Raw genomic sequence first — 26,390 nt, forward strand, 5'->3', positions numbered from 1 at the left:
CAAAGGCACACACTGAAGTCCTTCAAAAGCCAATTCAAATAGGAGCAGCTCTTGGGCACTAGGTCTGATGGAGCAGAAGGTCTGTGCTGAACCTTGCTTGCAGACAACCTGTGTGTTACTGCTCTCTAGCTGGAGAAACTGTACTGAGCTGTGCAACCTAAACACCTGTCCAAGTGCTCAGCTGGGATCTCCATCAGAGCAAGACTCTTGTTTTTTAAGCAGAGGGGCAGTGTTGGCTGTGCGCTCTCAGAGGACCCATTCTGGGAGCGACTGTGCTCAAAGAAGCTGCCGGGCCTTATCAGCCCCTGGGAGGATACTGAAAGCAGATAAAATTTAAACAGCTTGCTGAGAGTTCTGTGGCACTGCTGATAACCTGGCTCAGTTTATCACCTGGGCTCAGGTTTGCCTTGTGGAATCTATCTGGGAAAGCAGTGGCAGCAGTGCTGGAGTCAGTGGTGTGCAGCCATGAAGGGGTAAGTGACATACATACTTATTTTAAGATTGCCAAGAGCAAAATCCATCTGATTTCTTTACTTTGAACATGCAGCTGGAGCTGGGGGAAGTCAGACAGTGCAGCAGACAATGGAAAGCTGCTAAAAAAAAAAAATATTAGTGTGCTTTTCCCCTTTTTTATTCTGTATGGAACACAGAATGATTTGGGTTTGGAAGGGACTTTAAGATGATCTAGTTCCAACCCCCTGCCATGGACAGGAACAAGTTCCACTAGACCAGAGCTGCATCCAACCTGGCCTTCAACATTTCCAGGGGTGGGACATCCACAGCTTCTCTGGGCATCCTGTGCCGGTGCCTCACCACCTTCACTGTAAGTATTGCACTTACCAGCTGTAGAGAAGCTGGAGTGGTGGGTGGTGTGGCCAGATAGTCTCCTCGCATGGAGAGCAGAAGAGATTACCTCCAGCACTTAGGGAATTTAGAGTGTGTCTGAAGCCTTAGTTACTTTGCTTGACTATGAAATTCACTGCATTTAAAGCTTTTTTTTTGATCTGCTTCTCAAAAGAAAATTATCACCTTATCTGCAGAGGTGTGTTAAAATATGATTTCATTTAATTTAAACAAACCCAAAAATACTCCCCCACACACAAAAAGAACCTCCAAACCCTGAAGCTAAAAACCCCTGTCTTTCTTCTGTCGCATGTTATGAAAAAGATTCCTGATAGCACAGCTCCAAGCAGTAGAAAAGTTACACTGCTGATCAAAAAGTGAGTCCTTTACTTAATGCATTTAATCATTATGAAGTCCTCTGCCAGCATCTCTTTAGTAAAAATGCATTTTCCTAAAAAGCCCTGTCAAGATTAGCATCCTTACAAGAGCCTTGGAACACCAGTGCTTGTCTTGTGTTCTGCTGACCTTCCTTCAACCCAAAAATAGCTGTTCCTACCCCACTGAACTTTCTATGTACAGAAAGACATTTGATGCCAACTACATTTGAAGAAAATAAACTATATTTAAAGCTATTAGTCAGTATCACAGATAGTTCCTGCCTTTCCCCATCCCTCTGGGATTGTTTGCTCTTTTTAAATGGAGTGGGTTTGGATAGAGTATGTGTCTCTTGCATGCCTGTTCTGAAGGGGTCTCCCACAGATGCTATTTAACATATCCTCTGTTAATTAAAGGAGAGGTCAGTTTATTCTATCTGTTCATCTAGGAGTTGTCAAAGTGGATTTGGAGCTGGATTGGAAGACCATTTTAAATTCATACATTTAAAAGTGGGGGAAGCATGCCTGCAGGTGAGTCTGAAAGCCACCACATTTATACCAACCTCATTTATCCTTTTTTAAAAAAAATATTTGATTGTGCATTATTTATTACAGACTTGATGTAATGCTTTTGGTTTTGTTTAGGGTTTTTTTTGCAGAGAGGCATTGTTTAGTTTGCATGTTCTAAAAATTGCAAAATCTTGAAATTCACCACAAAAAATTCATACAACACAAACGTGGTTTCGAAAAGCAATTCAATTCCCTCTGCCCTCTGTCACTTTATTTTATTGGATAATGCAATATGGATGTTTTTCCTTCAATTTTAAACCCTTAAGGCAGTCAGTTGTTTGTAGTGTATGTGTGTGTGTATATATGCATGCTTACATATTTATTGTTGAACTTCTAAGAAATCAACCTTGGTTTCAAAATGGTGTGCTTTGCTTTTATACTCAAATACTTTGTTTTGTCAGGTTCCCAAAGTTACCCCAAACAAATGTCTGAAGGCATCTCAGAGTTAGCAAGATAATCAGCTCTGACCTGTTTGTTTCCATTCCTGATTGCTTACTTTTTCCCATGAGAAAATCCTTTTGGGATAGGATGTTTTACTTGTGGAAGGGAATGGAAGCTCGATTCCTGCAAAATGTGAAGGTTTCCTGACTTGCTATTCTTGTTTCATGCTCACCACAACCTATTATAGACGCATGCATGGATTTTTCTGTTTTCTTTCCTGGCAGGTTTCCACTAAAAAAAAATGGAGGGATTGCTTTTGGTACATCCTCTGGACTAAAATTCTCCTGGCATCAGTGAAATAAAGCAGGAAGGTACACGGTGTCCCAGCCCTAGATGAAGTTGTGATAATTAGCTTTTGAAGCTTTAAAAGTTGATTGATTTGTTGTTGAGGTTTTTTTTTTTCCATCTTTTTTCTTTCCATTATTTTTCTTGGCTTTCTCCTTTCCTTGTCCGTCTTTAGTGACTGGAAAATGACCTGGTGTAAGGCACCTTAAAGGAAGTTTTTTCTAAATGTCTGGCCCCAGTGCGTCCTGCTGCACTTTAAGTCCCTCTCTATCATACAGATGGTGGATCCCTTAGTGTATTTGAGTGCTCAGTCTCCTTTTCTGCAGGTTGAACATCTTTCCTAGGCCTACAGTGGCTCTTAGTCCATTTGCTCATGTAGCCATTCAGGGTGTACTGCAGCTGGATGGGAAGTGGGTGTTGGGGCGGCATCTGCTTACCTTAACGTGTGGTGAGGTCAGGGAAAGGAAAGGGAAAAGGACAACTATCATAATTCATTTAAATGGTAAATAGTTTGCCTTTTTTGTTTGCCAAAGTCCAGTGAAAGAAGTGTTTCTGCTGGATAAGGGCAAGTTCTGTTTGGAGCATAAAAGCCTCGCTGCTCCTCCTGGGGTTCTGTTTTACCCCCCCATGTCAGGCAGGTTTCTGGAGAGCATGTAGTCGTAAACACAGTCCCCTCTTGAAAATGCCAACCCCTCGTGCCTAGTGGGGTGCACCTGTGTCACAGGGATGTGCACCTTTGAGGTGTCCTGGTGGCATTTGTGGGCATACTGTGCACAGAGGTGAGGAGCTGACCCAGCAGCCTCCCCTGCTCCAGCATGTGCACATCTCTACAGCCTGGTAAAAGCCTCCTCATGCTGGATGGTGTCAGGTGGCATCCCCAGAGGTACCCAGTGGAACTGGAGAGCAGCCTTGTGTGGCCACCTGCAGCCTGCTTTAGCTTTTGCTGTGACCCTTCTGCTGAGGGCTGGCTGCTGGCCTTCTCTGGAAAGTAATGTTACTTATTTTGGTTTTGAAACTCCAGTAAATCTTTTGCTGTCTTTTGTGCAGTGCTGGGACATGTGGGGTTTTCCAGTGTGAAAGGCTTTCCTACATGTTGGCTGTACCTGTACTGTCACAGAAGCTTTTGATTAATGTATCACCTGCTTGCCAAATATATACCTCTTGAAGATGAAATACTGAGAAAGAAAGAAAGATGCAAAATCAGTTTGGGATATAGGATGTCCCAAGTTGATTTGGTTAGAGTGAATTTATTTATGTCTAATCCCATGGTGTCAGAAGTTCTGCTTTCAATCTTCACCTCATAAGGAAATTAAAAGTCTTGGCACTCATCAGTGCCAAGAAATAAATAACTGACCAAGATTCTCTCTTCAAACCTGTCCCAAGTGAAGTTTTGTGCAGAATGTTTTTTTGTTTGTTTCATTTGCATATGTGACTGGAACCAGGCCCTGCCAGTGGCATGGCTGAATAGCAGGGAGCCTGCCATAAATTGCATGGAACAAGCTCAAGCCAGGCAGGGACACAAGTGTGACATGAAGGTTTGACATAGATCAACTACTTGAAAGTGCTATGTATGCTATCAGTTTCTTAGAAGGAATAACTATGCTAAGCAAAATCTTTCAAGCTGCTCTTTTCTGCTTTAAGGTGCTCTGGCAAATTCTGCAACAGGATCTAAACAAGTGGGAAAATGATCACCTGGAAAGGTGATCTGGGAAGCGCTTTTGAGGCAGTGTTGTGATTGTATGGTACTCATAACGTGTCACAGGAATGTGAATGGTACTCATCAGTTCAGTGCCCTCACCCTCAAACCACACACTGCTCTCTTTCACTCCCCCATTTTCCCCTTCATTTTGGCCAAAATTGGGTATTTTGAACAGCATTCTTTTAATGTCCTTTTGTTGGATAAGAACAAATGGAAGAAAACACTCTTCATATATTACAAAAAAAACAGGTGCATTTCCACTACATTTTGGAAGAGCACTAGGGAGATCCCTCCTCTGAGCTCTGGGATGCTATGGTTCAGCCCCAGGCACCAGCATGCTTCACACTGCTGCTCAACGGTGCTGCACCAGCTCTGTGCAAAGGAGGTGGCACCCATGGGTGGTGGAGGGCACCAAGAATCTCTAGACTCTCTTTCACAAGCTTGTGAAAACATAATTGAATGTTGCTCCTGCAGCCAACAGGAGGAGCAGGAACCCACTTCTGAATTAGAGCCAGGAGTCACTTGTAAAATACTCCTTTGGCCACCTCGTGAAGGGCTTGCAGCACCTCGGGTTAATTCAGCACCTGGTTCCTTACAAACCCCAAGGGGAATGGATAATCATCCTCTCTTTCTCGGAGAAGAGCAGAGTGAAACACAAGAGGTAAAATGCTTTGATAATGACAGTCAGCCCCTGCCAGCATTTTGCAGTCAGAAAGGCCTCCTGGAGCGCTGTCAGGCATTTCTCAGAGACAGGCAGGAGCCTGTATGTGCTGTGCAGGGCATGTGCAGTGAGCTGGCAGCATCCAGGAGCCTTTGGCATGCCAGCAGGCAGATTGCACGTTAGCTGGGTCTGGAAGCCCATGGTGGTGCAGGCCAAGGAACTTCGAGACAGCCAGCCAGGGCTTTGCCAGGTTGAATCCAGAATGGAGGTAACACATGAATTCTGCTTGAGGACTATCTCAGCTTGGTGCTCCACTGTGCTCTGAGGAGCTTGGATTGGTGGTTACAGGGGGTATTTGTCTTGAATACACATAGCCTTAATTGCTGGCCTTTTTTTACTTACCTCCTTTAAGTAAGTCCTGTGAAAGTTAAGGGTTTGTAAGCCCTAAAAAGCCATATATCCAGCATCTTCAAGACTGAGAGCTGAAAAATCATTTCACCTGAGTAAGGTGAGTAGGATTTGACTTGAGATCTTGGTGTGCTACAGATGATCTTTATCTTTCCTTTTATTCAAGATGTTTTTGTGGAACTGCAGGCATTTGTCCTGCATCAGTCAGAGCTCTGCTTTTTTTCTTTTTTTTTTTTTTGTCTGAGCTGATGAGCTTGATAAACTCTCCACACAGGAGCATCCCTGTTGGTGTTACCATGTTATTTATATATGAAAACTTAGCACAGCAGCACTTCTGCTGTGAGACCTGTTCCAGCTGAAGGCTACATCCAAGAAGTCCTGATGTGGTCTGTGTACCTGCTCACTAGGATGTCTGTAAAGCTAAATGAGAGCTCTGTCTATAATAGACTTCAATGCAAAGAAACAGAACTCTCTATTTTTGATCATCTTACAAAACTCATAAACTTCTTCCAGATAAAAGAATTCAGCATGACCTCTCTAGCCTGTCTTGGGACTGTACATGAACTTTAGGCTCCCATAATTACAACAAAGTATATGTTTCCAGGAAAGGCAATCATTAATTTCAGGGAAAGATGTCTTTTGCATCCCGAAGGACAGATCCAGCTGAGGATCCTTCACTCATGCCTGAAGGAGCTTTGCATTTGGCAACACGGTGTGCTAAAGCTGTGCTAGCTCTACAGTTCCCAGCAAACTGTTCTCCTACTCCTATCCTTTTCCAGATGTTCAAGAAGTAAAGCTGTATTTTACTCTTACTGTCAGCTCTTTGACAGTGCTGCTGCTTTTTAAATAAATACAAAAGTTGGGATCTTAAATCATAGATAAAGTATAAATGCACTTTAAACCCACATTTGAATAGCGTTGCTGTTGTTCACCTGTCAGGGCTCTGTTGCTATTACTGGAGCTCAGCTCACCCCTGGCTGAATGTTTCAGGGAACTTTGCTCCCCTTGCTGTTTAGGTGGTTTGGTAATACTGGAAAATGCAACTCTTTTGGATGCGATATCTCTCTCTCTCGTATCCCTTCTGAGTTGTGTTTCGCATCATATTGACCTCTGGAAAAATATTAGTCATACCCAGGTCCTGTGACTGGCCGAACTTTATTTATTCTTTTCTCTCATGCCACCAAGTGATATACTGATGTTTGATCTTCAGGTTTTCTTTACAACATATGCTTACTCCTTCTAATTGAACAACAGTCCTGAAATTAATATGAATTATATCTTAGACCATATGTTTTATCTGGTTGGCAGAGTAATGAAACAGAAGGAATACGACAGGGAAGGCAGTTCTTGTTTACTGTACTTTTTCTAGCAGACCAGTGTAATTAAAAAGCGCTTAGGTTAGATGAGGGAGATGTGAGGTTTTGCTTTCATCTCTGTGCAATTATAGCTTGGACAATGACCTGAACATTTTTTCTCAAGCAGAAGGAATGCTGGTAAAACAGCTGTTGCAAGTCACTTAGTCATGAGCATCCTTATTTGTATTGTGATAGTCTTTATTAGTTTGCTTTCCTCATCTGTCTGCTCTCCCTTTGCTAATCTGTCCTTGTGAGTTTACTTTGTCTTTACTCTGTGGTGTTCATGAGGTGGTTCCTTGCCCTGGCTCTCTTTCCTAATAATACTCATTATTTGCTTTCATTAACCTATTAGAATTGTATAGAAATAATATTGTCCTGTCATTATTACCATTGAAAATTAATTAATATATGGGATCAGTTTTCCAACTAACTTCATAAAATGGTATACTATTTGAAAATAGGAATGTAACTCAGATATTCAAATTCTCATTTTTCACATTTCTCACTTTTTACACTTTTTAACAACAGCTTTGTTCTTTACCTGAATGAGCAACTCAGACCTTGAGCAAATGAACAGTGTTTCCACTAAGTGTGTATATTTTCAATGTATTTCATGTATAAGAGCTCCAACCAACTGAAATGCTAAGAAGTTTGTTTAAATCAGATTTCTTTTTTTTTTTAAATGCTGCCTAGATATACATGACTTAAGGTTATGGGCTTTCGTTGTGATCAGCTTCTGGTCTTTGTGTTGTATGTGTTCTGTAGAACTCCATCTCTCAATTCATGTGTGCAGGCACAAAAAAAAACCCAAACAAAGCAAACCACAGTTCTGAGGCAACAGTAACATGCTTGAAAGAAAAGATGATTACAAGTATTTCTATCAAAACCAACAATTACTAGATTCCTTCTATGCAGGCTTTTGTATTAAATGGTTAAGTACCTTGAGAAGAAGCCCATGATAATAGAGATAATTGTATTGGAAGGGTGGTGGTGCATGTTTTATCCATCTATTTTCTTGCTCTAGCTACATGATAGGAATTAGGATTTCCCTGTTCTCCTGAGTTTCCTCTTTGCAGTGTCTAATGCAGAAAAGCCAATTCTCTCATTGTTTTGGTAATGGTTATCTCTTCATTTATCTGTTAGTGAAAGTAGACAGGGAGTATTTTATGCACAGACACCCATAGCTCACAGGACTGGCATAATCGTTTAGAGGAGAGTGGTGGAGTGAAATGGATGAGACTTTTGTTTAGACAGGAATTCTGTTCCTAGCTCTGCTTAACGTGACCCTGCACAGCCTTTCGGAGCCTCCTGTATTTTATCTCTGACATGGGTGGACTGATACTTGCTTTCCTCATAAAGCAGGAAGATGGAACTGTGCTTAGTCATTATCTATCTGAAGTGTCAGCATCATTAGGCATGATCAGGGGAAGAAGTAAAAGCAGCACTCCTGAGTCTCCTCCAAGCTTTCCCTGGCTGGCGAGAGCTCCAGCAATCCCAGCTGTTCTTCCCGTAAGTGCTCGGGTTTGCCAGTTTTACTCAGTTGTTTTTATAAATGATGGAGGAGGGACAGTGGATTCAAGAAAAATGCATAGGATGGGTAGGTAAAGTCTCTAGAAATGCTAAAAAAAATATGAAAAGTGAGACCCTTCTTTCTTCAGCAAGTGGATCTCACAGCAGTGTCACACCATCCCTTAAATCCTGATGGACTCTCTTGCCAAAATCTGAATTATTTCTACAAACCCCAGAAATATTACAGGCTTTTAAAAGAATAATAGTATCATTTAAGTTGGAAAAGGTCTTTAAGATCACCAAGTCCAGTCATAAGTTATGCTCTTAAAACAGTGTGGTTTTTACAGCCCTTATTTCTAGAAGTAGATGCAAGCCAATGTAAAGGGTAATATGTCTCCTAAAATATGCACACATTTTTTGCTTTTAATCTGAAAAATAACACAGAATTAAACTGAGGCTGATTGATCAGGGTAAATACCAAAAGGTCAAGGTGTAAGCATTTCGATTTGCTAGCAGTTTTGAAAAAAACAGCATCTCCAACTCCATAATCACTTCTCTTTGGTATCACAGATAGTATCTTGAGAATTCAGCCTGAACACAATGGGAATGTCAGCATGAAAGATTTTACTATTTCCAGTTTTTATCCATTTGGTTTAATCTAAAATATTTGTGGAGTTCAAATGTAATTTGATGGAGTCCCATGTATAAACATTTTTATGCTGTCTGCATTTATCCTAAGCTTTTGTGTTCCTCAGCAGCTTTAGTGTATAGAGGAAACTTAAAAAAAAAAACCAACCAACAAACCCAAACAACTTTTTAGTTCCATTCAGATTAGCTTTTATGAGCTTGCTTTGCATTTCAATGCACTGTGTTGATGTCCAAATTTTCTCAGTTCCTTTTGTATGGCAGTTTTTCCTGGTTTGAATGGGTCTCTCGTACCAAAAAAGGCAAAAACAACATAGATAAAAGAGAGTTGAAGGTGTGATATTTAAACCTCTTTAAGTCATACTCGTTTTTTGTTGAAAATTTTTCAGTCTAACAGCTTTGTTAGGGTCTAGGGTAAACAATCACTAAGAAATGAGAAAAATGTAGTTCAATCAGAGCAGATTAATTGCATGTATTATTACCACAAAGATGTGTATATGTATCCTCAGTATGCCATGCACAGGAAAGCTTACTTGGGATTTCATGTACTGCATTTGGAGCAAGAGCTCAATTTTGGCAGCTAGAAGGTCCTCTTCCCTGCCCTGGTCTTCCATCTTATTATCAGCCCAACCCTGGGTCTCTGATATTTTGACACCTGCTGGGTCTCAGGTTGAACCTAGTTAATTAACCCGTATGTTGTTGTTTATTTCAATAAAAATACCAGATTACTTACAAAGAAATTAAGCAATCTTTTCAACCTCTGAGCACAGCCTCGTGGGACAGCCAAGGACAGCTGTAAAGTTCTTCTTTTTAAGAAGTTCTGGTTAATGTCAGCTGAGAAAGCTCTCAGTAAACAAATGAATAATTGATTGCTCAGCTTTCACATAGCTACTGCCTTTCTGGGCTCACATGACTCATTTGAGAACCATTCCTGTCGTCCTAATGCCATAACATTGGAGAAATGATGATTGTTTCTTGGAGGATTCTTCTGTGGACGTAGTTGCCAAGACCAAAGCTGTAATGGTTTGTTATTATGACCTCTGTTATTCCATTAGGCTCAATAGCTTTAAAAAAAATGATGTGTGCATACTTTAGGAAAGTTTTTACCCTTTACATTGACCTGACAGCATAGTTTATGCTACAAAATGTATTAATGACAAAGTAGTGTTTTCATGTCAGGAGGACAAATTTTAACAACTATAATCTGCCCTTAGTCATCATAAATACAAATGTATTGGTAAAACAGACCTTGTTAATGCAGCCAAGACAAATGCTGGGCCATATTTCAAATGAATTTGAAGCACTAGTCTATACACTCCACGATTTTTTTTGTGTGGCTTCAAATACATTATTGTCAAAGCACTGTTAACATGGTTTTCCAGTGGGTATTGTAGAGCAGTAATGGCCCATCACATGCAAACAATCTAGGCCATTTTTTCTTGATTACTTGAAGATGTGTAAATGTCTTTGAGGCTATGGTAGGGCATAGGGAGCATTCAATTAATACTGTTTTGATATTTTTTCAATACTTGAAAAATCAGCTGAAAAAGAAACCTTGTGAGCCTGACAGTACTTGCAAATTGCCTTGTACAGTAAAGGGTTTAATTTGTAATAAATTCTGTACACTATAGTGAAGTATACCCTATCCACTATCCTCTGCTCACTGCAGTGATGATATGAAGTAGGTTTGCTGTTTTCAATTGCTCTAGAACTTCGAGGCCAATACACTGACCACAAGTGCTCTCTTCTGGTTTTGCTTCCATAAATTAATAAACTGTATACAAAAAGGTTGGCTTTGCTCCTTGGCTTACACCCTTTCTTGGACACACGGGTCTTAGAAGAAGCTGTGAAGCAGAGAGGCTGCCTGCTTTCTTCCAGCTCCCTTTCATATTTTCTAGCTGGTGCATGCAGCGCTCTTACATGCATAGACCTGCCCTGAAAGGGCCCAAGGAAATGTGTAAGAAACTCTTGGCCTTTGTTTTTCCAATGCCTTTCTGGAGGAGAGCTGCCTGTTACTGTACTCTGACACCAGCATGCTACCAACATCATGGAATATTCCCTCATGGAGACTTTGCTGTAAGGCTTTCGTGCAGAGAAAGGAAATAGTGAACTTTCAAAACTTTCACAGATTTGCAAGGAATCAGAATTGAGTCAAATTTGGTTATTTGTGTGTGGGTTCAGGCAAAGGGAAGTTTCTCCACACTTGTGTTTACAGCAGAAATGCACCAGAAGGTCTCCCTCGTTGTTAAATCCTGTTAACAGTGGAACTGGAGAAATGTATCTTTCCCTCAAAATAGCACCACTCAGGCAAGTTTGCAAATATTTTTCCTATCCACATTGTAAGCTGAGGAACAGGTATTTACTGCTGCAAAAAGCGATGAAGAATTCTTGATGTCAGGGAGCAAGAAGAGACAGCACAGCATCTCTCTGCAAGAATCCATTGCAGATTATCCCATGCATGTGGATAAGTACATATTTAAAGATTCATCTTTCTGGTTTTAGACCTAAATCCTTATGGAAAACTGTGTGTCTTAGGAATCCTGGATGCAAAATTATCATGCTTCTGCTCAGTGCTGTTTAACTGCTGAATTAATCAAGTACAATTGCTTAAGGCCCTGGAGGGAAGGATGTAATAAATCTTGGGAGTATTTGTTCTGGTTTATGGCGGGGAGAAACTGCGTAACATTAAATCAGATGTTATAAACATTTGCAATGGCACATTTTCCTTACTCGGGGCATTGTGGCATGAGTCTTGAGAAACTAAAGAGGGTATGTTCTGTGGACTCGATGCATTTATTCTAGTTTTTTATAGCTGACAGCATTGCTTTGTGCGGGGTGGGAAGGGGCCGGCTGCCGAGGAGCTGCACGCTGTGCATCCCACGCTTTCGGGTAGAGGGCAGTCGGGTACCGCACACGGGGCTGGGAGCCCAGCTCCGGGCTGAGCCTGCTGCCCCAGCCTGGGGATGGAGAGCATCCCCCATCCCCAGAAAAACTTCCCTGAAGTGGAGAAAAGAGAGGTGGATTCATTGTACCCGGACTCTGATACTTCTCTGGAGTAGGACAATTTGCTGGCAGTACAGGGAGCTTCTCTGCACTGGGAGCAGGAGCTGCAGAGACATGCAGCAAACAGTTGAAAAAACTATCCTGCCTGAAATAAGAATCTTCCTGAGTTTAAAATGGAGCTGTCTTGAACTGTTGTCCTCCCTGCAGTGGGGGACAGTCCCAGCGCGCTGCGCCGAGCAGAGTGTGCTGTTCTCATGCACAGCATGTCCTGCCCCTGGGACATCAATCACTGGAAGGAAAGCAAGGAGGCAGAGCCTCTTTCCCCAGAAAAGACACGTGCCTGCCATTCCAGCAAAGGGAGCTTTGTCTCACTTTAGGGGATAGTGTTCTGAGGCACTTGTGGAGTCTTTTCCTTCTAATTTACAAGTACCTGAACAGGCTGGTTGCACCATGCTTGTTCACTGCATGCTTTGCTCTGAACCCTTCAGAGCTGCTTAGAACCTTTGGAAGGTCTAAATGATTTCAGTCTAAATGATTTCAGATAAGGAGCCAAAGCTGGACTCCTCTTGTTCCAGGGAGGGAAGGGTGAGCTGAAGTTTCTGGGTTGAGCCCTGAAGAAGAGCACTGCTCCTTGTTCTAGCCAGGGATGGGTGAGAAGCTGCTGCTTCTGCCCCTGGTGCCCTAGCCTTCCTCTGCAGGAGCTGCTTAGCGATTTGCTGGTGAAGCAGTCGGAGGGGCTGTGATAATTGTGTTGTCCCAGTAGTCTGTGGCCCTAGACTGGGGACAAGAGCTGGGCTGTTCCACAGGGAATAATAAGCCCCTGTGGTACCAGGTCTTCTTCTTGCTCCGGTATTTGAGAGCCTCTGGATGATGAGAGGATGCAGCTGCTTGAGTTGCTGGAAAGGGTCTCTTGGGAAACGACTCTAGAAGCTGCATGGCAGAATTGGAGCTTTTGTTGTTCAACTGGTTTAAAGGAAGGTGGAAGACAAAAGGCAATCCAGGGGCAAATGTGTGCTGCCAAGGCTGAGCACGTAGTGTTCACTCATCCCCTTGGACTGTAAAAGCCCAGCAGGGCACCGGTGGGACCACTTCGCTTGCACCAGTATTAAATCTGGTCCCAGTGCCCCTGCATGTTCTGGCCCATGTCACTCAGCTTCTGTGGGCTTCTCAGACCTTCCCAGTGGAACCTGCACAGTCACTGGACAGTGCATCAGCAGACAAACCAGCCCTGCTTTAAGAATGCAGCTGAAAGCATAAACGATGAACTGTATCTGTGGAGGGGGCTTAGGGTCTTCTGCTTCACATCTTGCAGTGGCTGCAGTGTAAAGCACGTCTCCAGAACAGGAGCCACCTGCCACAGCAGCCTTTCAGACACCCTGACCAGCTAGCTGCTTGCCAGCTGGTGTTGGAAGTCTCATTAGGAAAGTGCTCCCTGATGAGGGGCTTTACCTATCCGAGGGTTATTTTTGTCATTTCCCATTGTGTTGATGAAAGCACATCAGAAGTTGTGAGCATCAGAACATGGTTGGGCAGTGAGGGACCTTCCCTCTCTGGGAACAGCGGCTGGACAGGAGCTGCAATGGTGAAATGCCTCAGAGTATGCCTATCACTGCCTCAAATCCAAGCAAATTCCCGGCTGTGATGCTGCTGGTCCTTAGGATGCTGCTGGTGCTGGTGCCCATGAGCAAAGCCTCAGTCAGTGCCTCCATTTCTCTGCTCCCTGGCTCCTGCCCTTCCCGTGCCAGTGCACCACACCTGTGCCTCTGTCCTGACAGCCCAACGTCACACTGGCTTTGTTTGCAACAGCTGTAGAGAGCAGCAAGGCCACACCATAAAATATGACCAATTTTTATCAGAAGAATTTCCTGGGAAGTCTTTTTCTTCTTTTCTTTTGTTTTTGTTTTTCTCCTTCCGTAACGTAACTTTAGGTTTTAAGAGGGGAAGGAAAACAGTAAATAGTCTAGAGAAAATAGATTGGTGGGACCATGTCTTGGGACACTGGAACAAAGGGGCATTCAATGAAATTAGAAGGTGGTAAATGCAGATCAGAGGAAGTATTTTTATATGAGGTAGTTCCAGGCTGAGGAGCTCATTGCCTCAGGAGATAGCAAAGGCCAGCAATGTGGTGGGTGTTGAAAGGGCTGAAATTTGGATGGGCAACAGGAATGCTGAGAATTACCAAAGTCAAGGGAGGATGCATGGTATTAATTGGGTAGAAATACTAAGCTTTCAGGCAAAAGATGCCCTCTTTTTATCACAAGCTGGGATCTGAGGTGGGACAGGTTATTTCAGTACTTGGTGAGACTCCAGAAGCAGACCTGGACATCCCCACAAAATAGTGATGCAGAGAAGCTCATTCAGGGAGCCTGAAGCAGCACCAGAATATGAGCACAGGTCCCAGAAGTGCCACAGGGCCACACTTCCTCTTGGAGCGAGGTTCAGGCTTTCAGAGCTTCTCCTCATGTGAGCAGGTCTTGGACACAGACTCTCTGGACTTGCCTCTAGTGAGAAATTGTGAGTGTCGAGAAACTTGGGTGTTATTCCTCTGCTTCAATGCTGTTGTAAAAATAAATCTCTTTAGAGATATTCATAAAAGTTAATGGAAGTCTTGAATAGAGCTTTTTTTCTCCCTCCTACCAACCTAATAAAATGTATTGCTTTTTCTCCCAAGTATTTTTATATTAGCAGCCAGTGGCTGCTGCTGGAGGAGAGCTGTTCTAGTGCTATAAAATTACTCCAGATGGAGACCCTCTTGCTGTTCACTGACTTCAGGCTCAAGCAAAGCTGAAACGTAATGCTTGTCCTGATGGTCACCATCCTCAGCCAGGAAACATGGGAATGTGTTTGGCTCAGGGAACAGCAGTGATCTCCCCTTACAATGCCTGATTTATTGGATGTCTGTTAAAACAATAGTTTTGGAATAATTTTTAGATTTTCTTTAAGAAAAGGAAGAAAATGAAGATGAATGAAATGGGACTGGTGCTCTGGGCTTGACAGGCATAGCACAGAAATCAGTCCCCACAGATTTGGCGTTAACAGTCCTACTGAATGTCTGGATCCAGTGCTCGTGCCAGATCATTTTTGCATCTGCCTGGGAAAGTCACGGCCGCTATCTCCCAACAGCTGACATGGAGATGCAGCCAAAGCTCCTTCCTGGCAGGCTGAGCCAGCAAGGGGTGTGGGTGCCCACCACCATCAGGACCAAATGATATCAAAAAAATTAAAAATAGAGAACTCGTGTGGTGCTCACTCTGCAGGGAAGGGAAAAAAACCCTTTTTCCACTGTGCAGAGGTACATCACTGCTGTGGTGGCAGTGAGGCAAGGGGCTGAGCAAATCCAGGGTGAGCTCAGTCCTGCTCAGGACATCTCTGCAGAGCACTTGGTATCCAGACATGCTGCTGGATTATACCACTGCTAGAATACGCAGCAGCAGTAGTGGAATAAGGATTTTCTGTGCCTTAGTGCTGAAATGCTTCAGGATTTACCTATCAAGCTCTCAAATCCAAGCAAAAAAAATCCTGGCTCTGGTGAAGCACTGAACAGATGCTCCCTCTTGTTCCTTCTGGTTTGGAAGAGGAAAAGGAAGTTATCTCTTAGCTTACCTAAGCTAAGGTGTATAGTACAAAGGGTCTTTGCATCATCCCCCCATTTTGCTGTTGCAGAGAACCCACCCTTTCTCACCTAAGACACCATTTGTGCACATTTCATGGTTTTTTGGAAATGGCTTGCACTAAGCTAAAGTTTTATTCCCTTTCTCTGTACTCTGCCAGGTTTTCTGCTCTTTTCTAAGTGACCCACACTCTAACAGCTTGTCCTGGCTGCTGTGCTATTGTTCTGCACACATATGCTATCACCTCTATTGCTGCCGGACTGTTTGTCTTTTGATTGCATGTGCCTTGAAGATTAAGCCTCAATGAGTCCTGTAAGTTTCTCATGGGTTTTCCTCTCCTCCAGCATCTCAGCCTGGCAGGTGACTTTGCCATTGTTGTGCTGTCTGGGGCTACGTACGCACGTAGGAAGTTCACAGGGGAGATTTTCTACGTTTTCCTTTCCTGCCAAGGGATCTGTAAACACTCTGTCAAAGCCAAGCATTTGACTTTTCTGTTGTCCTCACAGCAGCATGCTGAGGGTCAGCTGTGCACCATGGTTTTCCCCAAGAAAACTTGGAGATTTCAAGGAGGGGAGTTGTAATCCATTGTTGGGTACCAGTTCAGTCGGGTTTCCTTCTCCACCGAAAACAGCCGACAGGAAAGCAATTACAGGAGCAGATGTGACTTGTGACGTAAATGTTACTTCTGGCCTTTTTCTGCCTTTTTTTTGGTAACTAATCCAATAGGGTGATTCCAAAGCAAAAGTCAATGGGTACTTGAGACATATGGGCCTATGGTGGACATTTTAAGCTTTTCCTTGGTTCAGTCGAGCTCAGTCCAGGGGCAATTTGCAATACCTTGCCAGCCGTTTTTTCAAATAAAATTAGCAGGTAAGAGGAATTTTTGGAGCAACTTCAATATGTGCATCCTGTGAAACTGTCTGCATGAATCCCAGTGCTCTGTCCAGTGTTGCTGATGTCTCTGTTGTGAGCAAGGTATTGAAGTGTTGCTTGTAATCCCTTTGTAGTAACAAATCAGTAAGTGTTTTCCAGCTCATGTTTCTTTTCAAGACAGGTTAAATCCATAGCCTGAAGTTGGGAAGTAAAGCTGGTTTTAACTATTTAGATCTTTTAAATTGCCTCATTTTTAAGGACATAATGTAATTTCTGTTGTATCAAATGGAACTGTTACAGAGTGTTTGTAACCTTTCTAGATGCTCACTTGTCTGGGTGTTTCATGAGGATAAGTCCAGTGGGCCATCAGGTTTGATCTCCCTCTGTGTCCATGTTGAGGCCAGCAGTCTGGCCAACCACTGGTCCCTTGGCACAGCCCCTTCCCTGAGCAGTCTGCTGTCCAAGTCATCCTAGGGCTGTGAGTTGTCTCCCCAGACAGCTGCAGCCCAAGAGCTTGTGTCTTCCTGCACCAAAAACTGAATATGTCCCTGAGCTTCCTTGATGCCAGCACAGCAGTGTCTTGGTGCTGTCCTCAGGCTACATGCCAGCCATGGAGTCTCAAAGAGAGTAATAACGACTAGAATCTGGGAGTCAGACCCTGAGGTTGCTCATCTCTTTATGCACAGGACCTTAATTCTTCCCAAACTCGCCTGGCACTGTCTGCCCAAAGCTCACGTGTCAGCTGGAAACTGGTGGCAGAGCCAGGCACATTTCTGGTACACATCTGGTTCAGGGGGTACACATCTGGGGGCAGAGGGCATGCCTGCTTGCTCGCCTTGCTGCTGCCCAGCACTGCAGGGCCCCCTCTCCCTGCCCAGAGCCCCGAGCGCTGCAGCACAAGTAGTGGTGAACATTATGCCTGCTCATGAGGTAGGGCACTGTAAAGCTTAATTTATTCCATACACTTCACTGGCAAAGGTTTTGCTTTCATGCTCCGGAGGGGTGGCTGAGGAAGGGAAGTTGGCAGCCACAGCTAGCAGGAGTGGCCACCAGCAGGCTGCAACTCCGAGTGGCACCTGTTAATGTGAGGGCTCACTCTGTCTCACTTTAAGTTATTCATATGCTCATATTTCTGGCCACAGAAAACTTTCTTCCAAAATGTGCCCTGCCTCATTAGCAGTCCCCACCCAGGGACCTCCTTTCAGCTTCTCCAAGCTTCCCAGCACCTCGCCACAGGGACCAGTCAGGGACACAATAGCTCCAGCCTGTTTATTTCATTTCACTTTTCCTCTCCTCTTGGCCGGCAGCCAGCAGAGATGTTCTTTGCAAAGATAATAGTTTCAACTTAATCATTCACCTCTTATGTGTCTAAAAGGAGTTAAGGAGACTGGAACTTTCCAAGAAAAATAAATGAACAGAACTCTCTCGAGGGGGCCTCTTTAAGGCTGTTTTATTGATTTAAAAAAAAAAAGCAAAGCAGCAAGCTGTTCCCGCACATCACCCCTGCCCTATTTATTTTTTAAATGCATGTTTAAATTTGGAGGGACAGTCATGAATAGAAGGATTATGAAGTGTTTCTCTTTGTGAAGGGATTTGTGTTTAGAGAGATGCTTCCAGCATGATATTCTAACTGTGTTCATTCTGGGAGTTGTAAAGATGGATCTGGATCTCAGGGGACTCCTTCCTCAGCCTGCATGTGGATGACAGGCAAAAACTCACCCATTTATTTGGTTTTGGTTGGTTGTTTTTTTTAAGGGGATTGTGATTCTGTCTGGTTCATTTTGGGGTTGTTGATTTTGTCGTGCCCTGAAGGTCTGATGTTTCAGAAAGTTGGAGGACCCAGTCCCTTGATGATGGATCCCTTTGGGTTGCCTCTAGCTAATCAGCCACTATCACCAGCTCCTTTTGGAAATAAGACCTTTGTTTAAGCACAGAAAAAAACATCTTCCTTCCACCTGGCCTGGCTGAGGGACAGTTATTAAACCCCATATCTTTCCCACTGGCATATCCTGTCCGTGGAGCTGTTGAGAAAATGCATGTCCTTGGGAACTGTTGATAAAAAAGAAAAGGTTTTTATTTTGACAACATTTAACAGAGGCTTTTTTTTTTTTTACTGAAAACCTGAAAAATTGGATGGTTTTGGTAAAGAAGCTCACTTGTAGCTGGGGGTGGGTTAAGACACCAGCAGTAAGCCTGAACCTGAGGAATGAGCTCCTAAAACATGCAACTTCAGGGCAGTCCGTATTTTCATGTAACCATCAAACCAAAAGCTACACTGTGGTGGACCCTAAACCATAGGAAGAACCAAAGGCCATCTGGAAAGGCTGGGAGGACCAGCAGGCTGCACTGGGCTCAGGCTGCTTTCCCTTGGCTCTCTGGAACGGGGCTGTGGGTTGTGATTCTGTCTCTCTGTGGTTTTCCTACCTTCAAAGAAGCCTCTTTCCAGAAAAGAGTGAAATACCTGAATTCATTTCTCCTCTCCCATGGTTCTGGCTCCATCCTCTGAACAAAGTGTGTGGTACTCTGAGCACTCTGTTGTGGTGCTGCTCTTTGCTCATGCTTGAGTATGTGGATGTATACGTACTTAGCACCCTCTCCCTGCAGCTATGGAGGGTCTCTGCCTGATCCCACCTTTGGAAAGCAGGTTTCCTTGTGGGTACAGATTGTAGGACTCGTGTAAATGTCCATAAAAGAGTAGGAAAGGGAATAAAGTTTTAACTATTGTTCACTATTCATAAAAATTCCTGCAGGGCAGGCACCCGTTTTCCAGACTTCGATGACTAGGGGAAAGATTGTCCTGCCAGGTGGAGTGGGATTTCTAGTTCTTCTTTTCAGCAAATGAGGGGCTGAATTTAGCCACCTTGGAGTGGGATGGAAGCGAAACATCCGTTGTTCTCCTCCTCCCCCTCTTTTTCCCCTTTCCCCTGGGCACGAAGCACCCTCCTCCTTAGAGAACACAGACGTGTTAACTTTCATGAGGCTGTGATGAGGCTCTGGGCTGGGCGTGTGTTTCCCTTCCCCCACTCTGAGCACTCCAGTAACCACACATTACCCAAGCCCAGTGCTTTCTGCATGACTCAGATTTTTTTTTTAAGAACTAGAATCCAATGGACATTTTCTTCACTGATACCGCTGGGACTAGAGGTCTTTTTTTTCCCACCAACCTTAAAAACATGCTGATATGCTGCAAATTTTTTTTCCTTTCTAATATTTTGTTGTTATTAAAACAGCACCAAGTCCCACAGCCCCAAAGGATGGGATCTCTCTTGCTCTTTTCTCCCTTCCTCAACAGCTAATAAAAAAAATTAAAAAGGGTAATTAGCCGTAAAAGAAAACACTGAAGGACACTTGGGCCATCCTTGATGGCTGGGCTGAGCTGGGCGCACTGACAGTGCAGGATGGAGACGTGGCACAGGTTGCAGCACCCTGGGGTGCAAATGAGAGAAGGGGAAACAGCTGCCTGGAAAAACCCTGCACTTTTCTTAAACCTGAGGCATCCAGCTGAGGCTGAGCACGCATCAACCAATGCCAGGTGGAGAGCAGCAAATGCCTTTGTGAAGGCAAAGGTAGTGACCTGCAGTCCCTCTGTCATCCAGGGCCTTGGTCCCAAGTTCAAACAAAAGTGCTGTGGGCATGATTAGGTTGAACAATAAGGCAGTGAGCTCCCACTCAAAGCTGTCTAAAGTCAAGGAAAGGGGTTTTGGAAGGGCTGGCACCAGCTTTGGTTGCAACATAACGTGGCACATACAATCTGCATGATGACCCATGCTGAAATTGTGGTGAGTGTTCAGGTGGATCCACGCTCCTTCTGGCTTGGCACAGGGAAGGCCCAGCACTGAGCTTCCCTGGGAAGCACCAGCAACTTGGAGCCAATGTGTGTTTCCTCATGTGAATTCCGAGGAGTTCAAATGGACAGGTTTGGGGCCACGGTTCCCATCTGACATTGCCTGCCTGATGTGATTATTCAAGCCTGAATTCCTTCAATTGACAGCCATGCTATTTCCAGTCTCTTAGTCAGCATATACCACTCTGCTTCCCAGTCTGATGAGACCTGGATTTTCCCACACTCCTCCTTAAATGGAAACACATTGTTCATCTTCATTTTATTTATTTATTTGGTACAAAAAAACAAGATACTGCTATAACTTTGAAGTGCTGGCTTCTACAATGGTTGGTTCCTTTTTGGAGCAATGGGTTTTCCTAAAAGCCACTCTCAGCAAGATCCATATCAAACTTTCCTTAGCGGGAGACAATGAACATTTCACAGCATGAAGAGAAAAAAAATAAAAAGGTTGGTGAGAAGACAAATCCTCTAAGTGAAGAGATAGAGTGAAGATGAGATCCCCCAGCCTTGTAAACACAGATTATTTTCTGCCTAACCTACAGTTTCTGGACATTTTGTTCATTTAGTCAGTTACAGAGTTAATTGAGGGGTGAAAATGGGGACCTGGGCAATGTCTGGACACTTCCATTTGGGACCCATAACCTTCACACTCATGTGCCCAGGTACCAAGAACCTCACTGCCAGTAGTTGCTAGGGGTGGCAATTACAATGGGATCTGGGGGGGGGGACAGGTGCCTCTGCAAGCTGCCAGGGGTGGCTTTCCACAACAGGTTGCACTGGGACCAGTTTGTTCCCTACTGGGCTGCAAAACTGGTGGCTGACCTGTGTGGTGGCACTTGGAGCTGCAGGGAGACAAACCTCCTGCAGGAGCCCAGCTGCCAAGCCCTGTGGTGAAGGGGCAACATCTCCTCCCACAGCCTTCCCAAAACCTGTCCCATGTCAGGTTGATGCCAAGGGATGCTCTGTGCAGGGACACGTTGGGGTCAGCTTCAGACCTCTCCTAGAAATGCCAGTGCCACTGGACAGCTGGTGTGGGTGAGGAGCAAGCACAGAAATGGATCATCCTAGCCCAGCATCTGCCAAATCTGAACTGCACCTGCCAGCTCAGCTCCATGAGAGCCTCGATGGGGGCAGACCCTGGGGGTGGCCAATGCCCCGGGTCGAGGTGGGGGCTCAGGAGTTGGTTCTGCTGGGGACAATCACTGCTGTGCTCTGGCTGAGTCCGAGCAGCTCCGTGCAGGCGGGTGGCAGCTTTGTGTGGAGGAAATGTGTCAGCTGGCGTCTGCTGTGGGTTGTTTTTTTTTCTTTTAGCCTAATTGTATTTTTAATTATTTTTCAGATGGTTTCGAGCCAAGACTATGCAATCAGTCAATGTTTGTTGGTTAAAATAGAAGTAAACACTACGTTATATAAACAAAGGAGTGCTCTGGTTTATTGCCCAGGGATAACACCGGCATTGTTGCGTGGATCCTCATCTGAAGGCTTTGAAGATTGCTTGCTCTATTTATTTTTCTAAAGATGGATAACTTTGTTCTATTTGCTCAGCTTCTTAAGGGCTTGAATAGACAAGGGGTAAAGTGCGGCAAAGGTGGGTCTGGCTCTGAAGGGGCCCGGCAGGAAAATGTGTTTTTGGATTCTGATCTCATCCCAAAAATGTCTTGCATTTCAATAGCTTTAGATAGATTACACATTGGAAATGCCAAGGAACTGGAAACTTTCACTCCAAAGTCAACTCTGCTTTCATTAATAATTATTTTAAGACAGCACTGAGAGAACAAAACAGTACTATGTGGAGCAGAAAGAAGCCTATGAGGAAGCTGGGGCTGAGCAAGAGTTCAGCCCCCCATCCCCACTCTCACTCTGGATGTCAAGGATCAGCATCCTGAGATGCAGGGGAGGTGTTCATGTGAGGTGATGGTGAGGGGTGTGACACAGGGGAGAAAAAAGAGCCGCCCTCCAAGCAATAGCAGCAACAGCAGAGCCCGGCCACTGCCAGGGATAGGCAGGCATTGGGATGGGCAGAGCTGTGCCCCTGGGGCTGGGAAGGGGCTGAGCCTGGCTCAGATAACCTCCAGCACCCACAAAGGCAACATTCAGGGAGCACATAACCCCCTAATTTCTTCATGTGGGAGAGATTTTGACCCCATTTTACAGATGGGAAAACGGAGCAGCAGAACATGAGGACGCACATTTTCTTGCCAAACCTGGGACCTCACTTCTTCCTTTGGGCCTGACCTGGTATCATCCCTCGCCTTGTTTTCTTGTCATAAAGTTGCCGCCTGTGCCTGTGATCTGCTTCTACAAGTCCTGGAGATCATTACAAATAATATTAGATTTATCACTTCTCTGTGTAATGTGCCAATCCTGGCAGCACCTTTTGAAAACACAACAGCAACAAGAAGCATATGTTCTGCAAGTTGAGTTAGTGGGATTTTTTTTCACTGCCAAGGACAATAATTTTTTTCCTCTTTTTTTTTTTTTTTTTCAAAATAAACATCATGCTGGAATGTGCTGCAGCAAATGGCTTGGGCTCTATTATATTTCATGCAGCTTTCTAAACAATTTTCAACCCTGCTGGCCCAGTGTCAAACAGAAGGCAACCAACAATAGCAAAATCCCATTAAAGCTGAGAAGGTTCCTTCCTGAGGTGAACATGGCCAGAAATAGTAATCTTGGCTCTCTTTTCAATTTGGCATTGGGGACTAATAATGCCTGTTCTCCTAATGGAAATTATCTAATTTCATCCAAGTGCAGCTCCAGAGAGAGCTGGGCTGACGCACAAACAGTCAATATAACAACATTCTTCTTGAAGAGCTGAACAATGGGGCTTTGGTGGGACCGTGATTAACAACGTCAAACTAAGAACAAACAGAAGGTGTAAAAATAGGCATCTGAGGAGTTGACACAACGGACTATTTTTCATCTGTAAGGCCAGAGGAGAATAGCTTGTTAAATTGTATGCTTGGAGCACTTCATCAGATGTTGTGTGGAATGATGAAAAAAAAATCCATTTCCCATCTGGGTCTGAATGTACTAAGGAACTGCACATGCTTTATTAATATAAATCATGCTAGGAGTATAATTCCCATTAGCATTAAAGAACCATTTTTCAATGAAATACTCTTGCAGCAGGAACACCTAATGGGAAATAATGATGTTTGCTTCATTTGAGGAGAATAGTAAAATACAGTGTGGAGACGGAGAAGGTAGAGAAGCGTTTCTTCCCTCCAGCCCGACGGGTTTTTGTGTCTGCTGTAAGCCATCCCCTTCCCAGCCTAGCAGAGCTGTATCCAGCTGCTGTGCAGAAGCCCCCCGAGGTGGTAGGGAATGGTGATGAGGGGAAGAGCTGCTCCAGGAAACCGGAGCAGTGCTATGGCCCAGGGTCACAGTGCTGCTGTCCTGTTTCCCACAGGCCCCCACCCAGGCTGGGTGAGAGAAGGGGTCCAGCCTCCCTCCCTCCACCCCTGCTTCCCTCCCTCCCTCCACCTCTGCTTCCTCCCCAGGGCAGTCTCACATTTGGAGAGCACTGAGATGGCTTCAGGCCACCTCCACCCCCTTACCCACATGGCTCAACCTCACCCTGTGGAACTCCTTGTTGTCAGCCTAAAAATAGCACTCCCCAAAAACAAATCGCCACTTCGGACATTATTTCTCATGTCTTGAGAAAAAGCATCAGTTCCTACATTTCTCTTTAACCCTGAAGCCACAGCTGGTCTCACAGTGTGCCTGGTACATTAAAAAGCAGAAGCACTGGAAGTGGGTGAAACCACCGCACAAGTCATTAGCTCTGGTGCCTCACCTGCTTTCCCCGGGGCTCTGGCTTCGGTATGTGCTCTGTAGGGAGCTGCATGTACCAAGGGAAAATGCCAACCCCTGTGTTTGTGTGGACATGCAGTGGCTCCCAAACCTCAGCATCACCTTGGTTTGACACAGAGGGATTTACGCTCCTTCCCTACCTTAAGCACTGTAGCTTCCTTCTTGCTCCTAATTAAAAGGAAGGTGTAGCCTTGAAATGTTGGACATAATTCCCACCTCTGGTTAAGCAGGTATGGTTTCTTTTAATTTTTACAAAATCTCAAGTAGCCATTTACTCAGTGTTATTTTTAGAGTGTGAGAGGGGAGGTCTGTGTTTTCATAAAGCCCCCAGATGTGCGCTGGGGCAGTGGGATTTTGTGCGGGACACGACATGGTTAACTTGGCTCCGTGTCGTGGCCGATGGCATCCAGGAATGACCCTGCTCCCCCTCGCTCACCCCACAGGTCACCCGCTGCTCAGGGTCTGCCAAATTTGTGTCATTTTCTTGTTCTCCTTCCTCCTAACAACAGTAAAACTGATGAAACGTATGGAAATTGCTAGTAATGAAAGCAAAGTGCACCAGAAGTAATACAACACCATGTTGCCCTCAGTCTCAGCTTTCACACCCAGTTAGGCCCCAGCGCTTCCAGAAACCAGTGCCTTTCTCCATGTGAAAGTCCCAGTCCCCCCTCCAAACCCAGCCCTGCTTCCTGCAGCCCAGCCCTCAGCTAAGCCCCCTCCCTTCACATCCGACCCCTTTTAACCTTCCCCTTGGTCTCTGATCCTTTCAAACCAGGTAGGATACCTCTCACGTCTCAAAACATCCAAGATGGGAGGCAGACTTCTTACAAGGAATATTTCTCTACTTCCAGACTTTGGCGAGTAGCAGCATCCCACAGAAATGAAAGCAGCATGGCACAATAGCCATCCCTGCCTCCTGCCTGCAGGCAACGCTGCCGTCTGGGTCTGCCAGAGCCCTGGGGAACGTTCAGCATCCAACGGGTGCCCAAAGCATCCATGGGGGTCCTAGGGAGGAAATCTGAGAAAGTTTCAGAGAGAAGAGTAAAGCCTTGCGGCTGAGCTCACTCACAGCAGTTCCAGTGGCAATGCACCCGGATCAAATGTGACCCAGGAGATTGTTGTGATTAGGGATTTTATTGTCAGCTTGCACTAGAGGGTGCTGCTTCGTTAGGGTTTGGGAAAGAGCACAGTAATGGGACCGTCTCCAATGTCTTTATTCCTTACAAAATTAGGCTGACACCTGAAACGTGTTTAGATTCATATTACCATTCAGTGTGGCCTCGAAATGGATTGGTTAGCTGGGAAAATGAGAATGTCTTGGCTTGGGAATGAATTTATACATGTGGGGGGCAAGGGTAAGCATTTGGGTTAGATGCTGTGACAAATGAAAGGAAAGACTGGTCAGCCTTGCCCTTTTTCTCTCCATTTCACAATTCTGAGATGAATGGATGCCTCAAGGAGCTGAGAAATCAGGGAAAAAAACTAAGGACAGGACAGTGAAGGCAGACATGGGAGATAATGAGACTTTGGAATTTACTGCTACAGGACAGATAATCAAAATCTCATGATAAAATTTTCTAGAAGAAATAAGAGCTAAATACCTTTTATGACCGCTGCAGTCTTTTGGCTAAGATAAAGGTAACCAGATCCCAGGCACTGAGATATAAAATGATGTGTTAGAGGTATCAGTAGGAAATTACTTCCCCTGTGTGCTGCATTGCTGTGTTGACTGCGCCTCCTCTGTTTTTGTTTCCATTTGCCGAAGGCGTGGAGGAACGGCTGTTGCTGTAGGCAGCATCCCAGACCCGCAGCTGGGAAGGGGATACCTTACACCACCCTGCTTGGCTCCCAGAGCATCTGCCCACCCTCCTGGGTGTCTCACAGGGAGGTGACCTGCGTCTTCCAAGACCTGGTGGAGCCTGGCACAGGGAATCTGTGAGCTGTCCAAGCAATGGCTGGACTTCATTCAGGGCAGATTTGGTTCCAGTGAGGGAAGCAGCTCTGGAGGGTGCTATGTACGTGCTGTATAGTCTGGCACGTTTGTTTATGGCCCCATAAAACTCCTCTGGTTGGCACTCCTATTTGGCATCCACCAGGAAGCACCTCCCTTGGGCAAAAAAAGGTTAAAATGGGACTTTTTGTAAGGGCCTTGATGACATTATTTTCCTGGTGTTTTATATATGCTAATAGCAATAAAAGAGCTGGTTTTAAAGTTGGGCTGATACATACCTATTGCATTTAAATCCACTTTGAACATGAAAGGAGGGGTAGAAGAAAAACAATAACTCTTCTCAAATCCAGATGAGTTTTACAGAGTAATTTTCTTCTAGAAACTTGACTTCCTTATGGGGTTGATTTTGCCTTTTATGCGTCTGCATTCTGATATCTTTATTTCCAGCTTCCCCACATTTTTGACCGTTGTTGGCAAGAAGGAGGAAACTGTTTCTTACTAA

General features: G+C 44.6%; 1 long non-coding RNA gene across 1 annotated transcript; it reads left to right on the plus strand.

The window, feature by feature from the left end:
• Nucleotides 1-751: 751 nt before the first annotated feature.
• On the plus strand, nt 752-24,927 carry LOC116441309. Its single transcript, XR_004239009.1, has 2 exons — nt 752-1,748; nt 2,453-24,927. It is a non-coding gene; the product is annotated as an uncharacterized LOC116441309 (long non-coding RNA).
• The last annotated feature ends 1,463 nt before the right edge of the window (nt 24,928-26,390 follow it).

Source organism: Corvus moneduloides, chromosome 3 (assembly GCF_009650955.1).
Source record: "Corvus moneduloides isolate bCorMon1 chromosome 3, bCorMon1.pri, whole genome shotgun sequence".
Taxonomy (NCBI): domain Eukaryota; kingdom Metazoa; phylum Chordata; class Aves; order Passeriformes; family Corvidae; genus Corvus; species Corvus moneduloides.